The sequence below is a fragment of the Aotus nancymaae genome, unplaced genomic scaffold (genome assembly GCF_030222135.1).
Source record: "Aotus nancymaae isolate 86718 unplaced genomic scaffold, 86718_ANA_hifiasm-v0.15.2.pri h1tg000029l, whole genome shotgun sequence".
Taxonomy (NCBI): domain Eukaryota; kingdom Metazoa; phylum Chordata; class Mammalia; order Primates; family Aotidae; genus Aotus; species Aotus nancymaae.
The window spans coordinates 43,914,229-43,926,753 of record NW_026988442.1 but is presented as its reverse complement, the minus strand read 5'-3'; the positions used below and the strand labels follow the sequence as shown (position 1 = coordinate 43,926,753).

The following is a 12,525-nucleotide window of genomic DNA, read 5'->3' as shown; positions in this document are numbered from 1 at the left end:
AAATTCTTACCCTTTCTATATTTTCCTCTTTGCATCTTTACTCTTGCCCAAAATAAGAATTTAGGTACACTTAATGAACAAAGGAAATATCAATTCATTTTAAAATGAACATTGTCAGAGTAAATCCAACTGTGTGTGCTGGGGTTCATTATCTTGTCCTGAAAGACTTCTGAATTTAAGTAGGCCAACAACTCCCGCACCGCTAAATCTTTTTAGATTAGAAAACATTGTTCTCGAGAGATAACTTCAGGAAAGAGATCATTTACTGACATTCATTTGAGATCTGTGTAACATTTATTTGAGACCTTTACGTTGGTTTTATAGCTGCTATATAGGTTATAGATTTAGGTTGAAGACCATCTGTCAATCCTTCCAAGTTATAAAGTATCTACTTTATTAAGAATATTATCTTGAACTTCACATGTGGAACTTGGTTGACAGTCTTGGGTAAATTTAATTAAATGTCACAAATATTTATGGAATTCCAAATATAAAGAGGAAGTAGGGCTGGTGATGTAGAGATGAGCTCTTTGCCTTCAAGGAGGTTAAAACACTGGTAGTAAGCATAAGACAAGAACAAAAATGACTCTAAGAGAGTCATCTTATTCCTTCTAAGAGAAGGAAAAAAATGCAAAAAGAGAAATATGAAGTAAACCCTTGAAGGGTTCAAAGGAGGGAGTGTGCATGTCAGGTTGGGAAAATCAGTATGACCTCCGCAGTTTGAGATGGCCCTGGGGGAAGCATGATATTTTGATGGTATCATATGGAAGAAAGGTCTTCCAGTGAAAGAAACAGCATGAGCAAAGCATGGAAGTAGGCAAGTACAGGGTGTATTTGGGAAACCAGAACTCAGTTCTGATTGGCAGGAAGAAAATGGAGTAGGTGGTGTGAACATAGCACTTTCCAGAGAGTAATGAGTTTATCTGTGACCATTAGGTGAATTTTGACTTTCAGGGGAACTAGGGAGAAAACTCCTTTCCCTCAAAGAAGTTTTGAAGGAGGGGAAGAAGGGAACTAGCTGATACATTGCTTCAATTATATTAAACTTGATTTGACAAAGAGATGTCTTTATTGTATCTTGACCTTTCTCCTTTTATCTAGAACCTTGCTATCAAGGACCCACTATACAGGAGGGATACAGAAATCCCTCTGCACAGCTCTTGCCCTCATTTCCTCCAGCCAACCCTCTGCTGTTCTTCAAAGATATGCTTGTAGCTTCCTTACAGCTTAATCTAGCAAGAATTTTAATACTTGATAATGCTTTAATGTGTGATTTGACCTAGTGATATTTGCATTTTTATAGCCAATAGTTCCATTTTTGTAGCCAATAATTCCTTATCCAAGGGTTTTTTTTTTGTCTCTAGTAGTATAATTTCAAGATACTGACAACGTACTGGTGGGGATTCAGGACCAGAATGGGCTTTGAAGTCAGAATCACCTGGGGTAAAATCTGACCTCCCCTCGATAAACTTAGGAGTCATTTGACTGATGATATGGTTATGGTGATACAGTGATGCTTACCTCCTTGGATTGTTATAGCATTTGTAACTTGCACACTGAAGGCCTTAATACATCCTGGTTTCCCTTCCCCTTCCTCCTTTCCTTTCTCTCCATAAACATTATAGGTGACAGTAGTGTCTCCTTAGTCATGAGTAAACTCTCCAACTTATTCTGCAGTAAATACCATACTTCTCTTAAAGCAAGAGGAAAATCCCTGAAAATTTATATTCTTGCCCCAGGTCCTTTTCATATATCCTCTCAACCTACAAATGTTTCTGCAGTTCAACCCCTTGGCATCTCACTCACTCTGAAACCTAAAGGCACCTTGATAGTACCTATCTTGTGTGTTTTCCTGAGTGGTGGTGATTTGTACATTTATTCCATCTCACTTCTTGACTGGAGGTTCTAAACTGTAAACGTTCCTTAAAGGCATCTTTCCATTTCCTTTGGTATTTGACACAATGCTTTGTACTTATTAAGTCTTAGGATTGAATTAAATTAATCTAATAGTGCCTTGGTAATGGTCACATGTAAATGGTAGCCAAGTCTAGCTCCTACTTTTCTGTGATATTGAGCAAAGTTAACCGCCACTCAATTACTATTTACCAATAAACTACAAAATGTTTTCAGTGCGTCTAGAAGTATTAGACCCTAACAGACCTCATGGATTGATGTCCACTACCCTCTAGAGCCAATACAGAATGATTACCGTGGAATCCAAAGCTTCTCTGTCACTTTCCTCACACTCCCCACCACTGAGTACTTATTACACTTCAGCCTACGCCCTGTGATTCAACCAGGCAAACTGGATAGAAGTAAACCCTTTCACAAGAGTAGATAAAAATATACATTGTCAGCTGACATAACAGGTGGCTTTCTTTTACCACCTAGAATTCCGTAAAAAATGTTGACACGGTCTCCCACATAAGGTCACAGCTTAATCTGGGAAACAGTTTTGAACCTACCCCTGTACAATTACGACTCTCAGTACAACAGATCTGTTTCTCTCCCCGATGTTAATTCATGATTTAAATTAAACTTAATTTGCATTTATCGATTGTATTGCATGCTTATCTGCTGGTTGCTTGTGGACCTCTGCTTTCTGAAGACAAAGACTAATGATAAATTCTGATTAAACAGTTTCTTAGCACTAGTATTCTCATAGTCCAGCCATCTCATTTTGTAGAGGAGAATGTTGAATATTCTCAGGTAGACACCAGTTTCTTGGCCTTATCTTTGTTTGTTTGTTTGTTTGTTTGTTTGAGACAGTCTCACTCTGTCACCCAGGCTGGAGTGCAGTGGTGTGATCTCCGCTCACTGAAACCTCTGCCTCTTGGGTTCAAGTGATACTTCTGCCTCAGCCTCCTGAGTAGTTGGGACCATAGGCTTGTGCCACCATGCCTGGTTAATTTTTATAGTTTTAGTAGAGACAGGGTTTCACCATGTTGGCCAGGGCCATTCTTGAACTCCTGACCTCAGGTGATCTGCCTGCCCCAGCCTCCCATAGTGCTGAGATTACAGGTATGAGCCACCATGCCCAGCCCTCTTGGCCTTATCTTGATACTCTTTAAAAAACAAATTTTATTCATAGATTTTATGTTAGCATGCAATGTTGAACTTGAAAATACAGAAGTAAAATATTTTTCAATGACTTCCAGAAAAGGAAGCACCGATGAAGTAAAATTTATTGCCCTTTGAAACCACAAAAATCATAAATACCTTAAATGAAACACCAAGTCAGAAAGGTTAATTTAGACAGGGTTCTGAGAGGCAATCAGTATGCTATACACATATTTCAGCAGTAATAGAAGAAGTGGGGGTTGCAGATAGCAAGGGTATTCCACAGTATAAGCATTGGGCAATTTTTTTTCTTTTTCTCTCATTTAGAAAATATAAGGGAATTGATTTTCAGTATTTTTTTCAGATCAACTGATATATTAAAAATCAATTTAGCAAAATTAAGTATTTAAAAATGTAAAAAAGTATTTTAAACATATGAGTGCAACTAAGATAAAGATACATGAATTATTTGCCCGATACAGCACTTTCTCTATAATTTTAGTACCTTTGCTAAATGTATAAGTACTTAAATGATGTTGGCCCATTGATAGAAGCAATAGCTATAATTTAATCCAAGTCTTATAGCTTAATAAATTTTTTAAAATCACCCAGATCTACCTACCTATGTGGATAGACTTTTTACAAAGGAACATGTAGTTAAGTAACATTTTTGAGCACCCAGAATTATGCAGTGTTAGTATTCAGAGAATTTAATAACGTAGATACATAGTTTGCTCCCAGGAAAAGAGAAGAAGACTAAGTATCTATGCATGTAGAGTGGTCAGTGGGTATAAATGAACTTGAATTCATTAATGTCATGATTTGACATCAAAAAGGGAAAAATCTGATCTAGTGAAGTTCGGGGTGGTGTTTATTTGTGTGTGCATAAAGGAATGGGGCTTGGAGTTTGTCCTGGGTAGACACTCTTTGGTTCTTGGACAGTATTTTATTCCCAGCCCCAGCCTCTCAGTCCTGAATAGGTCACCATTCAAAAATACAGGTTCCTGTAGTGCCATAATTTCAAGGAAATTCTTTGGGGGCACCAATGAGTCTCCAGATCAGAATGAAACATGTTGCAGCGAATTTATTCCATGAACTTAACGTTTTGTGAAATGTATAGATGATCTACCTCTACATAGTTCAATTCATCCCATCTTCCACTTCCGTATCCCCATGTAGTGAGCCTGTAACAATGATCTTTTGTTCTATTGAAGGAAGAACAGAAGCTCAGAGTTACTGATTTCTTTATTACTCAGTTACTGCTCCTTGGGTTTGCCCATCAAATATCCAGGTGATGTTTTAGCACCATGATATTTTTGCTGAGTATCTTATTTTAAAAAAGAGAAGTGGAATGTGCCCCAAGGCCTCATTGGGGATGGGAAGAAGTGGGACTCTCCTTTCATATTTGAACATTTCCCTTTCCAGGAGCCCCATGTAATCACCCTGAGATACTTAAATGGCTACTTGTGTTCCCATGGTAAGTGAGGGATCTGAAAGAGCTGCTAGGTAACCCAAAGAATATTTGCAGCTTTTATGGGAAATAACTATAGAGAATGACTATCAATAGGTATGTAGGCAGATGAAGATCTGGGCATTGATTCTGAGACAATTGAAACATCAAAGGATGATTTAGCTTAATAGTGCCTTGATTTTACAAGAGATTTTAATGTTCATGATTAAACTGGCTGCGCCAGATTTCACTGAAGCCCATTTATTGTGCATTGGCTGTAGCCTTCCCAGCAGGCATTCCAGTGCTCTTTCAACATCTTACAGATGGGGCTACAGGTGTAGCTCAGCCCCTTGGAAGGTCCTGTTCTTTCACAGCTGCCAGTGGGAGACCTGATTGTAATTATAGTTTCCATGATGCAATGTCTTTAAAAGCTAAAACTAGGCTACAGTTGTTGGCCTAATGCCTGAAGAACCATGGCTGTTAGGAGCTTAAAGAGTTTCCTGAGGAGTCCCTTGGTCCTGAAGCCAGGTTTGTTTAAGAAATGGAGTTAGACAGTTGAGCCTAGTTTGTGGGCTGATTATGTTCTTTCTAGTCGGTAGTCTGTATCCAAGTCTGTCTCTAGCTCTGAATCTCTGCATTTTATTGACCTAGAGCCTGAGATTAGTAGTGAAACCATAAAAATTTTTGGTTTACTTCTGCAATGGAACTATGGAGAACTGTTATTAGATAGGATTTGATATTAAAATGAAAACTTGTTAGAAGGAAAAATCTGTTTGAGGAAGTCATTCTCAATCTGTCAGAGAAGATGAAACAAAGATTTAAATATTTTTACATTCCTTGGAGCCAACCTTAATTAAGATACACTTGATTTTAGTCCTTTTCCCTTTTCTGGCCAACTTGCAAGTTATAAGCAATTTCTGCTGTAGAACACAACTTTTGCAAGAGTCTTATTCTACATTGCCACAGGAAAGTGTGTTCAAAAATATTTGTAGAGTGGGGTATGTGTGTGACAGAGACAGACTGAAGTAGAGCAGTTGTGTACATCGGTGTGTGTTTGAAGTGTGTGTAGGTTAGGGTTTGGTAAACTAGGGTCAGTCAACCAAATTGGCCTGCTGCCAGTTTTTGTATGACTTGTGAAATAAGAAGGGTGATGCAGTTTGGATCTGTGTCCCCAGCCAAATCTCATGTTGAAATGTAGTTCTCAATGCTGGAGGTGGGGCATGGGAAGGTGAATGAATCATGGGAACAGTTTCTCATGGTTTAACATCATCCCTCCTCGGTACTGTCATCATGATAGTGAGTTCTCATGAGATTTGGTTGTTTAAGTGAGTGGCACCTACCACCTCTCATTTGCTCCAGCTTCGGCCCTGTAAGATGTGCCTGCTTCCCTTTCACCTTCCTCCCCGATAATAAGTTTCTTGAGTTCTCCCCAGAAGCAGAAACCACTGTACTTCCTGCACAGCCTGTAGAACGGTGAGCCAATCAAACATCTTTTCTTTATAAATTACCCAGTCTCACTTATTTCTTTATAGCATTGTGAGAACAGACTAATACAAAAAATTGGTACTGAGAGTGGAGTATTGATATAAAAATACCTGAAAATGTGGTAGCAGCCTTGGAACTGGGTAAGGGGCTTCTCAGAAGAAGCTCTCCAAACTGTTTCAACATCTGCCCGATACCCAGTTTAACAAGTCGCAGGAAGATGAGGGAAAGTTTGGAACTTCTTAGAGATTTGTTGAATGGTTGTGACCCAAATGCTAATAGTGATATCGACAGAGATGGCCAAACTGATGAGGTATCAGATGGGTGTGAGGAACTTGCTGGGAACTGGAGCGAAGATCATTTTTGTTATGCTTTAGCAAAGAACTTTGAGGCATTGTGCCCCTGCCCTGGCCATCTGTGGAACTTTGAACTTGAGAATGATGATTTAGGGAATCTGGCAGAAGAAATTTCTAAGCAGCAAAGCATTCAAGATGTAGCCTGGCTGCTTCTAACATCCTGTGCTCATATGTGTGAGCAAAGAAATTATATCAAATGGGAACTTACATAATATTTAAAAGGGAAGCAGAGCATAAAAGTTTGGAAAATTTGCAACCTGGCCATGTGGTAGAAAAGAAAAGCCCATTTTCAGGGGAGGGATTCAAGCAGGCTGTAGAAATTTGCATAAAGAGGAGCCAAATGCCATAATAGCCAAGACAATGGGGAGAAGGCGTCAAGGGTATTCATGGCACCCCTTCCCATTACAGACCCAGAGGCCTAGGAGGGAAGAATGGTTTGCTGGGCTAGGCCCAGGACCCCACTGCCATTCACAGCCTTGGGACACTGCTCCCTACATCCCAGCTGCTCCAGTTCCAGCCATGGCTCAAAGGGGTCCAGGTACAGCTTGAGACACTGCTTCAGAGCTGCCAGTCATGTGCCTTTGTGGCTTCCTCATGGTGTTAAGCCTGCAGGTACACAGAGTGTAAGATTTGAGGCTTGAGAGCCTCCACCTAGATTTCAGAGGATGTATGGAAAAGCCTGGATGTCCAGGCAGAAGCCTGCTACAGGGACAGAGCCCTCATGGAGACCCTCTACTAGGGCAGCACAGAGGGGAAATGGGGGATTGACCCCCCACTCAGAGTCCTCACTGGGGCACTGCCTAGCATTGCTGTGAGAAGAGGGTCACTGTCCTCTAGACCCCAGAATGGTAGATCCACCAGCAGCTTGGACCCTGCACCTGGAAAAGCTGCAGGTGCTCACTGCCAGCCCTTGTGAGCAACTATGGAGACTGAACCCTGCAAAGCCACAGGAGTGGAGCTGCCCAAGGAAGGCCTGGGCACCTCTTGCACCAGTGTGCCCTGGATATGAGACATGGAGTCAAAGGAGATTATTTGGGAGCTTCAGGATTCAGTGATTGCCCTGCTGGGTTTCAGACTTGCATGGGGCCTGTAGCCCCTTTCTTTTAGCTAATTTCTCCCTTTTGGAATGGGAGTATTTACCCAATGCCTCTACCCCCATTGTATCTTGGAAGAAATTAACTTGTTTTTGTTGTCGTTGGTTTTAAATATGAAATGCTTCAAGAATTTTGTCTCATCCTTGCAGAGGGGCCATGCTAATCTTCTCTGGATCCTTCCAGTTTTAGTGTATGTGCTGCTAAATTGGGCACACTAAGTTTTTTTTATTTTACAGGCTCTTAGGCAGAAGGAACTACTCTTGTCTCAGATGAGACTTTGGACTGTGGTCTTGAGTTAATGCTGGAATGAATTAGGACTTTGGAGGACTGCTGGGAAGACATGATTATATTTTGAAATGTGAGAAAAACATGAGATTTGGTCAGGGACATGAGCAGATTGATATGGTTTGGATCTGTGTACCCACCCAAATCTCATACTGATACATAATTCCTGTGCTGGAGGTGGGACCTGGTAGAAGGTGACTGGAAAATCATGGAGATGGTTTCTGTTGGTTTAACATCATCCCTCTTGGTGCTGTCATCACGATAGTGAGTTCTCATGATACCTGGATGTTTAAAAGTGTGTGGCCCCTTCTATCTCTCTTTCTTCCTCCTGCTCTGGCCAAGTCAGACGTGCCTGCATACCCTTTGCCTTCTGCCACAATTACAAGTTTCCTGAGGCCTCTCCAGAAGCAGATGCTGCTGTGGTTCTTGTACAGCCTGTAGAACCATGAGCCAATTAAACCTCTTTTCTTTATAAATTACCCAGTCTCAGTCATTTCTTTATAGCAATGCAAGAATGCACTAAGACAAAGGGTTTTTATACTATTAAATGGTTATATAAATACTTTCATAATATCCTTAATTTTTCTTCTTGGTGCACAGATTCTAAAATATGTACTAAGTGGCCTTCCACAAAAAGTTACTAACCCTTGGTCTAAGGAATGATACTGCAACATCTCTCCTTATTTTGATTATAAGAGTTAATACATTACTTTTTGTTAAACTGTTTTAACTTACTCTTCCCAGTAATCAAAACTAGTGTATCTTAATAGAAATGTCTTATGTTTTTGAAGTCTTTTCATGGGGTGAAGAAAGTATAAAAGGTTTGCTGCAAAATTTTAAATCAACCAGTAGTCATTACAATATATTTTGGAAGTATACAAAGATAAGAGAATTGCAGAATACCCTCCCCATATGAAGGAGTTTGCTCTGGGTTCACATAGAAATAGAACATTACCTCAGTGTTTGCTTCCATCATGAAATAACTTGAGTACCAGTTCTCTTCCTTAATGTACGTTCCATCCTGCATCAGAGAGAGAACTTCAGTTGTGAGCTGACTTCCCTGTGGAGCAAACAGAGCAACTGTGGACAGCCCATTTGCTTTCACTCCCGTGTACTCCCAGCCTCAGGCAACCACCACTAATCTATTTTCTGTCTCAATAGGTTTGCCTTTCAGAACATTTCATATAAATGGAATCATCCAATATTTGGTATTTGTGGCTGACTTCTTCCACTTGGCATTATGCTTTTGAGTTTCATACAGCTCGAAGAATATGTCAGGACTTCATTTGAATGAATATATCTCACTTTGTTTATCCATTCACTGTTGAGTGGGTGTTTGATTGTCTTTGCCTTTTGGCTATTATGAATAATGCTGCTGTGACTATTCACGTAGAAGCCTTTGTGTGGATATGTCTTCATTTCTCTTGGGTAGCTACCTAAAAGAGAAATTACTTACTGAGTCATATGATAAAGTCACATTTAGGAATATGAAATGTGAATATGAATATCTAAGAAATTATCAAACTGTGTAAGATGCACCATTTCATCTTCCTGCCAGCAGTGTGTTTAGGTTCCAGTTTCGCTACATCCTCAAAAACATTGTTATTGTCTCTTCAACTGTAACCATTCTAGTGGTTGTGAAGTGATCTCTCATTATAGATTTAATTTTTATTTCCCTCATGAAGAATGATGTTGTGTTTTCATGTGATTTTTGGTCATTTATGCATTGGTAGAATATCTGTTTAGATCTTTTACACTTTTTAAAGTTATGTTTACTTTTTTTTACTACTGAGTTTTACGAGTTCTTTATACCAATCCTTTGCGGGCTTAATGACTTGCAAACATTTTCTCCTCGTCTATGGCTTGTCTTTTATTTATGGTATCTTTTGAAGGGCAATGCATTTTGAAACATAAATTATGAATTAATAACATGGAAGAGATTTCCAATATTTTTTTCTCATGTTGATTATTTTATTCCAAAGCTGAGATTTGTAGGAGTTTGTGGAACTCCTCCAATGAGTCAGTGACAGGGTTGGTCACCTCTTTAGCTTGAATATTTTGGATACCCACACAGTGCTAGAGCTCTAGGCAGCACCAGGTTTACCTGCTGCCTGTATCTGTTTGCTTCGTTTTCCATTTAGGGTACATCTGTCAAAGGTGACTTCAAGGACATCAGTAAGGAGAGGGTATCTTGAATGGTTGGTTCTATCTCAAGCCTAGCCTGAAGGTTCCATCCTGTCTGGTCCACCAAGGCCAAGAAGTGGGAGTGCTCCTATTTCATTTCTGTTTCCCCTACTCTCCACACATACCACTCATCTCTTTGAATTACCTTCTTTTATGAGGCAAATAGGATGATAAGGAATATAGGGAGAAAGTTGAACATAAGAGCTATATATAAAAATCTGGAGCTGCTTTCTCATCCAGCCCGGGAGGGGACCGAGCTGGAGGAGCTGGGTGTGGGGTGCGTTGGGCTGGTGGGGAGTCTGAGAGCAAACAGGGTCTGATTGGGCTTGTGTTGCGCTGAAGGGACAGCTCTGGGTCTAGGGGAGAGAATCCCTGAGTGTGAGACCCGCCTTCCCCGGCCCCAACCCCTCCCAGTTCCCCCAGCGACGGTCACTTCCTGGTCCCCGACGCAACCATGGCTGAAGAACAACCGCCGGTCGAATTGTTCGTGAAGGCTGGCAGTGATGGGGCCAAGATTGGGAACTGCCCCTTCTCCCAGAGACTGTTCATGGTCCTGTGGCTCAAGGGAGTCACCTTCAATGTTACCACAGTTGACACCAAGAGGCGGACCGAGACAGTGCAGAAGCTGTGCCCAGGAGGGCAGCTCCCATTCCTGCTGTATGGCACTGAAGTGCACACAGACACCAACAAGATTGAGGAATTTCTGGAGGCAGTGCTATGCCCTCCCAGGTACCCCAAGCTGGCAGCTCTGAACCCTGAGTCCAACACAGCTGGGCTGGACATATTGGCCAAATTTTCTGCCTACATCAAGAATTCAAACCCAGCACTCAATGATAATCTGGAGAAGGGACTCTTGAAAGCCCTGAAGGTTTTAGACAATTACTTAACATCCCCCCTCCCAGAAGAAGTGGATGAAACCAGTGCTGAAGATGAGGGCGTCTCTCAGAGGAAGTTTCTGATGGCAATGAGCTCACCCTGGCTGACTGCAACCTGTTGCCAAAGCTACACATAGTACAGGTGGTATGTAAGAAATACCGGGGATTCACCATCCCTGAGGCCTTCCGGGGAGTGCATCGGTACTTGAGGAATGCCTACGCACGGGAAGAATTCACCTCCACCTGTCCAGATGATGAGGAAATTGAGCTCGCCTATGAGCAAGCGGCCAAGGCCCTCAAATAAGCCCCTCCTGGGACTCCGTCAACCCCCTCCATTTTCTCCACAAAGGCCCTGGTGGTTTCCACATTGCTACCCAATGGACACACTCCAAAATGGCCAGTGGAAAGGGAATCCTGGAGCACTTGTTCTGGGATGGTGTGGTGGAAGAGGGGATGAGGGAAAGAAATAGGGGGCCTGGGTGAGATTTTTATTGTGGGGTGGGATGGGTAGGACAACGTATTTCAGTAATAAAGTACCGAATAAAAAAAAAAAAATCTGAAAGCAGCTAGGTAGCACTATCAGAAGATATTACATACTGCTTAAGGGCACATACTCTGCCATTAAAAAGACAGGAAACTCAGGCAAGTTGCTTGATCTTTCTATGTCTCCTTCCATATCTCTAAAATGAGAGTATTAACCTTGCAAGGTTTTTGTGAGGATTAATGGATAGAACATGTAAGGTGTTTAGAAGCATATTTGCTGGGATAATTGCTTGGTACATGTTAACTGTTGTTTTTGTTGTTGTTAAATGACAGGTAGAGGGCTGCTGTAAAAAGCACAAGCTGTCGCATCAGACATCCTGGGTGTCATCTTGAGTTTGGGTCCCCGCTCCTGTGTTTACTAGCGGTTGACCTCAGACAAGCCGTGTCCAAGTGTTGCCGTGATGGATAAAATAGAATTATACATGTGAATGCACTTAACAGTGGTTGGAAGATAGTAGGTAGTCAATAGATTTTTTGTTGTTGATTGTTTGGTTTTGATGTTAAGGAGGTATGATTGACAATGCAAAAGAATGCTGTGACCCCTTTCTGAAGGAGAGCACCGTAGGACTTGAAGGAAGAGGGTAGTGTTGCAGAGAAGTGATGTGTGGGACCCTCTCTGGGAGATTTGTTTTTGACAGATGATGAAGGGTGGTTGAGGCTGCAGCAGGCCCAGATCTGATGTTTCAGGTGAAACACACATTGGGCTAGTAGGGACCAAGACCAGGAGTCTAAAGGTGGGATTTGATTATTGAAAGCTTTGAGACTCAGTTTCTAAGTGTCTTCAGAGTTGTTCTTTTAGGAATCTCAATCTGGCCATGAATGGACAAAACCATGGAGTCAGAAACCATGTCCAGGAACACTGCAGGTGTTAATTATTGACCCCTTTAGAAAGAAGTTTTAATCTGTAGGCTTGGTTCTGAGATTATCTGTATGCTGTCCCTTCACTGAAGCCACATTTGCTCTCTAGCTGTCTCCTGTCTTGTCAGTGCTTTCCTGGTTAACCTGAGGTTCTACATGAAAGAGGTTTTAATGTTACTCTAAAGCATGCAATGGAACAAAGAATGCATGTTTGTTACCTTAGTATATTCCAAAGATGTACAAGTGATTCCAAGAACCACTTGAGAATCAGTTTGCAATATGATTGTCTATCTCTGCCTTAAATTACCTCGTACATTCTAGGGAAAGTGTAAATAACT

At 41.2% G+C, this 12,525-nt stretch overlaps 1 protein-coding gene, 1 non-coding gene and 1 pseudogene across 3 annotated transcripts in view; 2 read left to right on the top strand and 1 right to left on the bottom strand.

Moving 5' to 3' along the window:
• Positions 1–12,525, top strand: part of CERS6 (ceramide synthase 6) — a 328,855-nt gene that overhangs the window by 151,025 nt on the left and 165,305 nt on the right. The gene's annotated exons all lie outside the window — the stretch shown is intronic.
• Positions 7,550–7,655, bottom strand: LOC135277072 (U6 spliceosomal RNA). Its single transcript, XR_010344679.1, has one exon. It is a non-coding gene; the product is annotated as a U6 spliceosomal RNA (small nuclear RNA).
• LOC105708872 (chloride intracellular channel protein 1-like) lies at positions 10,163–11,301 on the top strand (annotated as a pseudogene).